The sequence below is a fragment of the Tenrec ecaudatus genome, chromosome 2, assembly GCF_050624435.1.
Source record: "Tenrec ecaudatus isolate mTenEca1 chromosome 2, mTenEca1.hap1, whole genome shotgun sequence".
Lineage (NCBI taxonomy): Eukaryota > Metazoa > Chordata > Mammalia > Afrosoricida > Tenrecidae > Tenrec > Tenrec ecaudatus.
In genome coordinates, this window is record NC_134531.1 from 8,712,253 (window position 1) to 8,722,651 (window position 10,399).

The following is a 10,399-nucleotide window of genomic DNA, read 5'->3' on the forward strand; positions in this document are numbered from 1 at the left end:
TTTTATTTTTAGACTACCTACACAACATTTTGTTTTGTTTCTTTTCCTTAAAAAGAAAATGAATGCCTCCAGTCTGCATAAACCAAGGTCAAAAATAAATGCAGAGCTCACGGTGACATCAGTCCCATCTGCCCAGGTCGTCCTGGCCTCTGGTGGATAAGGAGCGGCAGCCGGTGAGGATGGGTTCAGGGACTGCCAGTGTGGAGCACTGTCACATGCGGCGACCGCTGGTGGCGCGTCCTGCTGGGGCAGCCTCGGCTTCCCAGGCCTTGCCAGCTGTGTCTGTCTTGCGGGCACGTCCCTTCATGTCCTCTTTTCCTTTTTTTTTTTTTTCGATTTCCAAAATTTTCCATTACTTTTATTTATTTAACTTTTTTTTTTAACAATTTATTGGGGCTCATACAATTCTTATCACAGTTCATATATATACATACATCAATTGTATAAAGCACATCTGTACAGTCTTTGCCCTAATCATTTTTTTCTCTTTTCTTTTTTTACATTTTATTAGGGACTCATGTCCTCTTTCTGACAAGGTTACTGTGTGGTCGTGACTGGCCAGGTGACCAGTTTTTCTCTGAGACTCACCCCAGCGTGCAGGTGGGGACCCAAAAGACCACGAGAGTGACTTTAATAGTGGGTTTGGTGAGGCAGGAGTTGGTGCACAGCAGGGTTGGGGAGGGTGAGTGCATGAGTATGCACGCATGGGAGTGGTGGAAGGTCTCTGGAGCCCACTTCTCTCACCTGGGCCCCAGGTGTGCGGGGAGACAGGCTGAATCTTCAGGGCGCTGGCATGCGCCTCACTCGTAGCACGCCATCTCGGCCTCACAGGTGCTCTGGCCCTCCTGGCAGAAGAGAGTCCTATGGTGCAGGGCGCTGGGCCCTTCTACAAATGGGTCTCTGCGTCTGGTACCTGGGGTAACTGCTCTAGGAAGGACAGGAGCCCTCTTTCCACGGATAGGCCACTGCAGAGCAGCCACAGAAGATGAAGGTCAAGGTGGTCGTGCTGTGCCCACCTCGTCCAGCAAGGTGGTGTCAAGGACAGTGACTCAGGGTAAAGAGAATTTGGTTCCAAGTTGGCTTTTTTAGTTTGATCAATTAAGTTGCAAATAAAGTAATGCCTTGCTATCAGTTACAGGTAGGGTTGCCCCACCGTGGGATCTAATGCCTTCTCTGAGGTGCACTTTAAAGGTTTTTCTGTAAAGGTCAGGATAGCTAGTGGGCCTAACCCTCTCCACAGCCCACAGTTTGGAAGCAAACTTTTTGTGGGGAGGGCCTTGCTTTATAAAAGTATCTATATTGGCTTTGTAGAATACTTAAAACGCGTTTTAACATGCCCCCGCTTCTAGATCTGTGAGACCACAGTGATGCTCTCGGGGACTTGGTTGACGCTGGGGGCTGTGTCTCATCTGAGCAGCCCGTGGGGCCCAGGCCAGCCTGAGCGCGGCCCCGTGACAACAGTGCCAATAGCAGTTGACAGAATGCACTCCCCTAGTTGGAAGTCTGGGAAGTGGAGTGTCCGATGATGGTTCCCTCGTGGCCTCCAGCCACCTAGCCGTGCTGACCAGTCAGCCGTGTAGGGCCCTGGGGCTGGTGGGTATATGTCTGAAGAACACGTCTCAGAGCAGTGGAATTTAATAACCCTCCACAGCCAGCTCTGAAGCAGGAATGTTACAGCCCCTTATGTGGGCTACTTTTCCTCCTGCCTCGAAAATCACACCCTCCTTAAACGAAGAAATAACAGCAGTGTGTAGTAACTGCAAAATAAATCAATACACAAGGGAACCCCACCCCCATGGACTTTTACCTCTCAAAGCTATGTATTTAAATTTTTTTGCCAAACTTTATCACCTTCAAAGTACTCTTCAATACACTTAATACATTTGTCAAATCTGATTCCATTCTTGGAAACAATTTTCACACTCGTGTTTGGATGATGGCAGACAGCACCTCCCTTGTTTTTTTCTTCACCTCATGTGTTGTCAAATTGCTGTCCCTGTGTGTCCCTCTGCATTCACTAAAAAGGAAGTCACACGGTGCACGGTCAGGTGAGTAAGGTGCTTGGGACAAGAGAAGGCGTGTGTTTTGGGCCCAAAACTGACGCACTGAGCTGCAGGATCAGGTGCATTGTCATGGTGGCAAAACTAGTCCCCTGCCTGCCACAAATCATTCTGTTAGACAATCTAGTCATAAACTGAGTAAAAAGCTTCATTAACAGTCTGACCCAATGGAATGAACTCCAAATGCACTAAAACTTGACATTTTCATCCTTTTGGGAAGTTGACAAGTGTCCAGAGTGAGGTTTGTTACCAGTCAACAATTCACCTTTTTTGGAACAAGAAAACCACTTGTACACTTGAGTTTTTCTCATAGCGCTGGCCATGTAAGTAAGCTGTGTTCACAACTGTGGGAAACAGATTTCTCCTAAGTTGTCTTCCCCGATAGGTGCCAAACTTAGCTGCTTTTTACACGTGGCCAATGTATACACTTGGAGGTCAACAGAAGTAGGTCGGGCTATTCTTAGGGGTTATCAGCCATCCAGAGCAAGCAGTGACTACCGTTTATCCCACAACAAGTAGGGCCTGCTCCCTTCTGATAAGGATAGTAGTAGATTGTTTCCCTGAAGGAGAGCCCAGGGAGGTCAAGCCTACTCAAGGTCAGGCCGCCATCATGAATCTAGGGTCTGCCCATCTTGTCACATTTATACCCTTAGTCCCTCCCCTTCCTGTCATGTGTATACCCCTAGCTCATCCTCTTCCTGTTACACCTATGCCCCTTGTAGATCTCCCTCCTATTGCTTGTATGCCTATTGTACTGCCCCTTCCAGTGATTTGTGGCTACCTGTAATCCTGCCCCCTTAAGTAGATAAAACCCTTGGTTAGCAATAAATGGGGTCTCTGGCTGGCCGGCTCTCTCCGGGTCTCCGCCCCCACCTCACCTGGGCCCATGCTGTGCATGGACCTGGCTGGTAAGATGATAGCCATCCAGGAGTTGAGCATGCTACCATGAAATGTGTCTGACTTCTTTATTTAATTCCCTCCTCTCTCTCTCATGCTCTTGATGACTTTACTGTAATCTTCATATATCTTATCCACACAGTTGCACTTACTGAACCCGTGATTAGTTGTGGGGACTGACCTTATCCCCCACCCCATCGCAACAGTTTCTGCGGCATTTTTCCTGACCAGGAAACAAAATTTCACAGCCGCATGCTGTTCTCTTAAATTGGCCATCACAAAAAATGAGGTTTGAGTGAAACTGCTTTCATGAAAAGTTTCACTGTGACCAGGGAGAACCTTCTCAGGCGATGTTGCTGGGTGCACTAACTCAGATCGAGTTGCTGGATGCTTGCCTAGTGGGAAAAAATGCGTACGACGAAAGCTCCGCTCTGCCCAGTGCTTTAACGGGTTTGGGGGCCACCTTCATATATCTCTGTAAATGGTCAGCTTCCACTGATAACAACGCAGCAAAAAGACTTCTTAATATCTTGGTTTTTAGGCCAATTAATTGGGATTGATAAAATTAATTGCATTAGGTTGACCCACATCAGCTCTAGTTTCTTAGATACAGTGTTCCACTGTTTAGAGATAACTAAATATTTGTGTATAGGCCAAGTTTTTCAGCGCTTAAAAATATTTTATTAGGGGCTTGTACAACTAATCACAATGCATACATACATCGTGTCAAGCACATTTGTACATTTGTTGCCTTCATCATTTTCAAAGCATTTGCTTTCTATTTGAACAATTGGTGTCAGCTCTTCATGTTTTCCCCACCTCCCCCCTCACGAACACTTGATAATTTAGAAATTATTATTTTGTCATGTCTTACACTGTCCGACGTCTCCACCCACTTTTCTCTTGTCCATCCCCCAGGAGGGGGTTATGTGTAGATTCTTGTGAGCAGTTCTCCCTTTGCACCCACCTTCCCCTTCTGGTATCGCTACTCTTATTGGTCCTTAGGGGTTTATCTGCCATGATGCAGGGAGAGACTGGGCTACTATGAAGGCTTGAGCAGAATGGGAGGGAGGCCTGGGAGGGAGCCATGTCTGAGGATGCTGGAGTCAGGGCCCTTGGTAACCCCGGGCATTCGGTCACATGATGACAGCAGCAGAGGACCACCAAGGATCACTAGCACCACCAGAAGCTAGGAGCAAGCCCTCCGATGAAATCCACAGCCCCCAGGGACAGGAGGAAAACATGCTCTCTAAAGCGGCCCATCCTGGGCAATTTTGTTCCTTCAGCCCTAGGAAACGGAGATGCCCCACCACACAGCTAGTTTACAAGGGACGTAGAAGTGGGAGAGGAAGAATGGGGTGTGTACACACACACACACACACACACACACGTACAGGTTTGACAAGATTCTGATATACTATGGTCAGGCATACAGGTGACTACGTCATGAAGACTTGGACAGAACCAAACACTTTAAAGGCATGGATTCCTGACTCCGTGGGATCCTATGATGATCTTGGGGAGCACCAAGGTCAACTGGCATCATTGTCAGTTCACAAAGACAATGTTGAGCATCCTAATTTGGTAAGCGGCTTAGATGGCCACTCGTGAGCTTTTCAGACCCCCAAGCTCACTATAATGCTTGAGGCGAGTTAGTACAAGTCTGAACTGTCAGCTGCTCTGTAAACCTTCCCCTCGTTCACAGGAAAAGATTTAAAAAACAAGCCATGCAGGCAGTGTTCGGGGGAAGAGGGGAACTGGACAGCCTGGTCTTGTGGTCCTTGGCCTCTTGTTTTTTCCTCACTTGATCTTTCCTGCGGCTGCCCAGAACTCTAGCATGCCCTTGACTCACCTGGTCCTCGGTGTTTCTCGGTGCCTTTGAAGAAGATTCCTTCCAATGGAAATGCTAAGACACCCCTTTTCCTGGAACTGTTGTCCAGAACTTCAAATGCTCATGGAATCCAGAATTCCTGGAGTTGTGGAGGATGGACGAAACCCTGAAGTGACTGCCCTAAGATCTTTAAGCTTGAAAACAAAGGTACCGTCCGGTTTCTTGTTAGCACAGTTCTTTAGCTAAACTAGTAAACGACGTCTGCCTTGCACATCGCACTCTGCTGTGAGCTCCCTGGGTGACATCAGAGGAGCCCTGGTGGTGTAGTGCTGACGCATTGGTCTGTGAACTACAGGGCCAGCAGTTCAAAACCACCAGTGACTCCGAGGGAGAAAGATGGGGCATTTCTACTCCCATAAAGAGTGACGACAGTCTCAGAAACCCACAGGGGCAGCTCTACCCATTCTGTAGGGTCGCTGACAACCAAGTGGCACCAGCAACCAACAGATTAGATGGGAACCCGAGGGGGCAGTGAGTGGGTTCCTGGGGTGGAATAACTCACAAAAGGAGTGGGGAGTGGTGGTACAACTGGAAGGCCGCCGAAGTGAGCATGCAGAAATTGCCGAACTGACATATGCTCTGCTCCATGTGTTCTCACCAACGACAACAAATATAAAAAATAAATATATCTAGGGAAAAAAAGTGAATCTTCAAAGGAACCGCCCCCCCCCCTTGCAGGTGTTGAACCAGGGTGTGTTGGGGAGCATAGCTCTGTGAGGCCTGCGAAGATGGGGGGCTTACAAGCTGACTCAGCAGGAAAAGCCAGCCTTCCCACCATCAAGAAGTCATTTGATCTTACCCAGTTTCCTCACCATGGAGGAACTTTTAAGAGGGGAAAAATCCAAATATGTAACCGCAGGAACTGGGTTGTGTTTGAGCACAATGATTAAATAGCTACGTTCAGAGGGATTTTAGTTTTTGTCTTAAGGATTTATATTTGGGTTCATAACGTGGCTTAACGCGCAGAGACAGCAGAGAAGGAAGAGGCGTCAGGAGGGATTAGAAGGGCAAAACCACTGAGGGGAGGAGAAGCCGGGCAGGCTGAGAACCCAGCGCAGAGTGGTGGTAGTCCCTGGCAGTTGCCAAGCCCAAAACGAAGGTCCCTAAATTCAGGATAGGCTCATGTCTTCCTGACCCCAGCTGAGGTCAAGTTCCTATGCCTGCCCCTCCCCAGCCCTCTCCTTCCTTGGGATCTGTCCTTGCTGGACTATGGTCTCCGTTCTCCTCACAAAGGTGGTTCAAGATTCACAGTGTGAGCCCTGGCACTTCAAATACCAGCAGGGCAACCCAAGCTGAACACCGGGTGAATGGCAGCCGAACACTGGACGGTGGGCAAGGAGACCTAATAAGAACGAATGCATGTGAAGTACCATGGACTGCCAGGAGAATAAGTAAATCTGTGCTGGAAGAAGTACACCCCTGGAGCAGGGGTGGCCCACACCCATCTCCTGTACTTTGAGCATGTTATCAGAAGAGAACAGCCCCCTGAGAAACAATGTTTGATAAATGGGGGGCAGCAAAAATTAGGCAGACTCTTGACGAGATGGGTTTACACAGTGGCTTCAGCCACGGGCTCCAGCCTAGGAATGATAGTGAGGATGGCGCAGGACCAGGCGGTGGCTCCTTCTGTGCATGAGGGCCCCATGCAGCAACCGCTTTATCAGCGATGAAGTCCTTCTCCGGGCACATGTCCCACATATTTGAGGAGAATGCTCACCATCCTTGCCTCTAAGGAGCTCAGGGAGTTAGTTTATTGTGCCAACCTGGCCGATAAACACTAGTGGGGTTAATTGAAGGGTGGAGGGATAAATAGCTTGGTGAGCCTCGCCTTTCTAGTTCTCAGGTCTTGTTCTGTGATGGTCAGTCCAGCGTGCAGCTGCCTTAGCCAGTTCCCTGCTTCAGCTGGCAAGGCTCACTTCCTGCAAGACATCCCTGAGGAGAAGCCACATGGACCTACCCCGATGCAGCCCTGGGTGCTGGAGCAGCTGTGTGGAGACCCCTGCCAGCGCTGAGATGCTTACACATTCACTAACTCGGCTTTCCTCCTGCAGTCAGCATTGTTGGATGTGTTTTGTGAGATGGAGGAAGACTTTGTGGATTGGTGTGGGACATATGGGCTAATGTTGGACTTGTGGGCTTGGGCAGCACTGGTTTGGGATGTTTTTTTGATGCTCACTTAACCTTTATATAAAACTCAAACACACTTTCTGTGTATTTGTTTCTCTAAAGTTCCCAGACTGACGGGAGCCTTCTGACTGTACTTCTTTCAAGTCAGATTTGTTCTTTGGCAGTCCTTTCGATCTTCTTCTCCAGCACCGAAATTCAAATGTACCCATTCCTCCTTAGTGTCCAAACGAGGCTGTTGAAAACACCACGGCTTGGTCAGGTGCACCTTAACCCTCAGAGTGACATCCTTGCTTTTCAACATTTTGAAGAGGTCTGTGTAGCAGATGTACCCAGGGCAATGAGTCGTCTGATCTCTTGGCTGCTGCTTGTGTGAGCATTGATTGTGGGTGCGAAGCAGACAAAACCATCGACAACTTCACTCTTTTCTCCATTTAAGGTCGCGTGGGCAGAGGGGATCTGTTGTGCTCAGCAGCTGTCTCTAGTGTAGAGCTCAGGAGGGAGAGCGAGCCCCTAGATGGCTGGCAGTCCAGCCAACTGGAGGGTGGTCCTGCCTCTTGAGGAAATCACTAGAAGAGCAAAGTTCTTCCCACTAAAGGAGTGACCTGTCTCCTCAGCCAGGGAAGGTGTTGTCGATGATTTACTACGGCTGGCTCCTCTAGTCATAGTCCCGCTGGCCATCGTCCACGCTGTGATGTGTTGCACAGTGCAGCCTCTTGCATGAGGTTATAATTCCATTTTGAGGGTGGTCTCTGTTGCAGGATTAGGGTGGGATGCATCCTTAGACCCTACTTTACGGGTCCCACAGATTGGTGGGACTCCCAAGCCTGTGGCCCTTCCTTAACCTTCAAGTCTGGAGTGGAATCCACGTACAGTCAAGCTATATAGGTCTATCAGGTGAACAGGAGCACAGGGGAGGTACCCACACGCATGCCTTTGAACAATGCAGCAGTCCAGATCAGGGGGGCAGCACTTGCCCCAATACCAAGTTTTAAAGGTTAGAGGGGCGAGGAAAGAGGATCGAAAGGAAAGAGGACACACAGTGGGTTGGGACAGGGAGGTGGTGGAAGGGTGCCCGTACACTGTGGGGAAGTACAATCCATGCCGACAATACAATGCTGACCTGTTGCTGAGGGGGAAAGTAATTTGCTCCATAAACCTATGCAATCAACTGTCAGAAGTCAAAAACAAGAAAACCCCAAATAGCTATTTTTTCTAATGTTGAGTTTAGTTTGGGGTGTTTTTTTTAATGCTGAGTTTAGTTTTTGTTTGTTTTTTGTTTTAGTTTTTACTGTGGGAGATCCATTCTCTGTGTTGCTTCTGGTTTCATTCCAACAGTTAACTTACGTTTCAGAAAAAAACCCACATTTTTTAACAGTGCCAAATCCTCTGGAGGCAACAACGAGCCAGCCGTTCTCAACCACCACCCTCCTGGCGATTTCCCGCAGGCCTCACTTAGCACGGTTTCTGAAATAGCCTCCCTAATCCCGAGACAGCCTGGAGCACTATGAAAAACCACTGCCACGGGCAGGAGCGGAGGCTGCTTAAATCCGACCTTCAGGAGCAAAAGCCTCTCCCCTAGTTTCTCAGCATTGCGAAAGGTGATATTTGTTCAGCATTTAACTGAGTGTTGACCAAGCTCATGCCAGTCTGTCAATCCACCAAGCACCCCCCTTCCCACAAGGATTATAAGTTTCCTGTTTCTCAGTGAGTCGAACTTGAACACTCATGAAATCTGGATTTCGGAGAGAATCTCATGACAGCCAACCCCTCAGAATGGCCATTGAGCTGACTCCGATTCAAAGCGACCTCTGTAAGTCAAAGTAGAACTGTCCCTTCGGTTTCTAAATTGTCAGAGCACAAAGCCTCCCCTTTTCTCCTAGGGGCACCTGGTGGACTTGAACTGCCAACATCACAGTTAGAAGTCTAACACCTGATAGCGCCCCAAACCCAACTCACTGCCATTGAGTCAGTTCCAACTCATAGGACAAAGACCAGTCTGTCCCCTGAGGACATCAGGCATGGTAACGTGGAGGGGCAGCGAAAAAGAGGAAGGCTCTCAAAGGGGTGGATTGACACAGTGGCTGCAGTGGACTTGGGCGTCAGAACAACTGCGACATGGAATAGGTCGTGCAGTGTTTCATTCTGTTGTGCATAGGTATGCTGTGAATCAGAACGGACTCAATGACACCTGACAACAACACAGGCCCAGGTAGACCTGCCCTTTTGGGTTTCTGAGGCTGTCAATGTTCACATAGCACACAGTCTCATCTTTCTTCTGTGGAGAGGCTGCTGGGTTCGAACAGCTGGTCTCTTGGCTAGGCAGCCCACCGGGGCCAGATGCCTGTGACCTGTTTCGCTGGACGGGCGTTCTCATAGCAAGCTGTGTTCAGAACTCTCTCTGGGCTCAGGTTGCATGGTGGCTAGGTGTCGGAAGCTTCTGGGTCGAGCTCTCCAGCAGCTGTGTGGCTTTCTCAAGGTCCCTGGACCTGGCTGGTGGCACCTCCAGCTCTGGGGCAGCATGTGGTTCTTGTGGGAGAGTTGCTCAGGGGTACAGGGCCCTGTGACTGGTCAAGTGCCCTGTCTGGGGTTCCATTTTCTCCTGCCCTTTGATGGGACCCAACCCCCTAGGTTCCTAACAGGAAGCCAACCTGGTCTGTTTGGTCTCTATCAATACCAGAAAGACGTCTCCCTCCCCTCCCAACTCTCAAGCCCTTGGAGCCTGAGGCAAAGAACTGGTCATCCCTCCCATGGGGTGGCTGGATACCACCTGCAGCCTTTCCATTAGCAGCCCAGCATGCTTAACCAGTGTGACACCAGGGCTCCTGAAAAGAACCCTAGAACTTAAAAAGGGAAAATAGGGCCACCAGTGGCTATGGGCATGGAGCCCCAGGTGGTGTGGTAGTACAGTGGTTATGCAGTGGGCTGAGATCCACGTGGTCAGCAGTTCAAAACCACCAGCAGCTCCTCCAGAGAAAGACCGGGCTTTCTATTCCTGTAAACAATTATAGTCTTGGAAACTAACAGACAGTCGCTATGAGTCAGTGTTGGCTGCATGGCAGTGAGTGGCTATGGGCTAGGGCTCAAGGAGCTAGAGCCCTCAGGGCAGCTCCCCCCCTTTGGGCCTGCACTCCCCCTTTGGCCAGGGAAGAACATTCTGGACGCGCCACATGGCTCTCTGGGCTCTCGGGGCCTTTCTATCCCCGCACTTGATCTCTTTGGTGCCTGTTGCTCACCTTCATATTGTATCATTCATGGTGCTGGAAGACGCGGCCCCCTTGTCCCATCTGAGCCCGGGAGCGCCTGCTCACCTCCTCATCCCCTCTCTGAAATGACGGATTCTCTACCCCCCAGCGGGCACACAGCACACCAGCCCCCAGGGACCCAGACGAGCTGGCGCAGCGGAGTGAAGCCGGGTGCTGCTCGT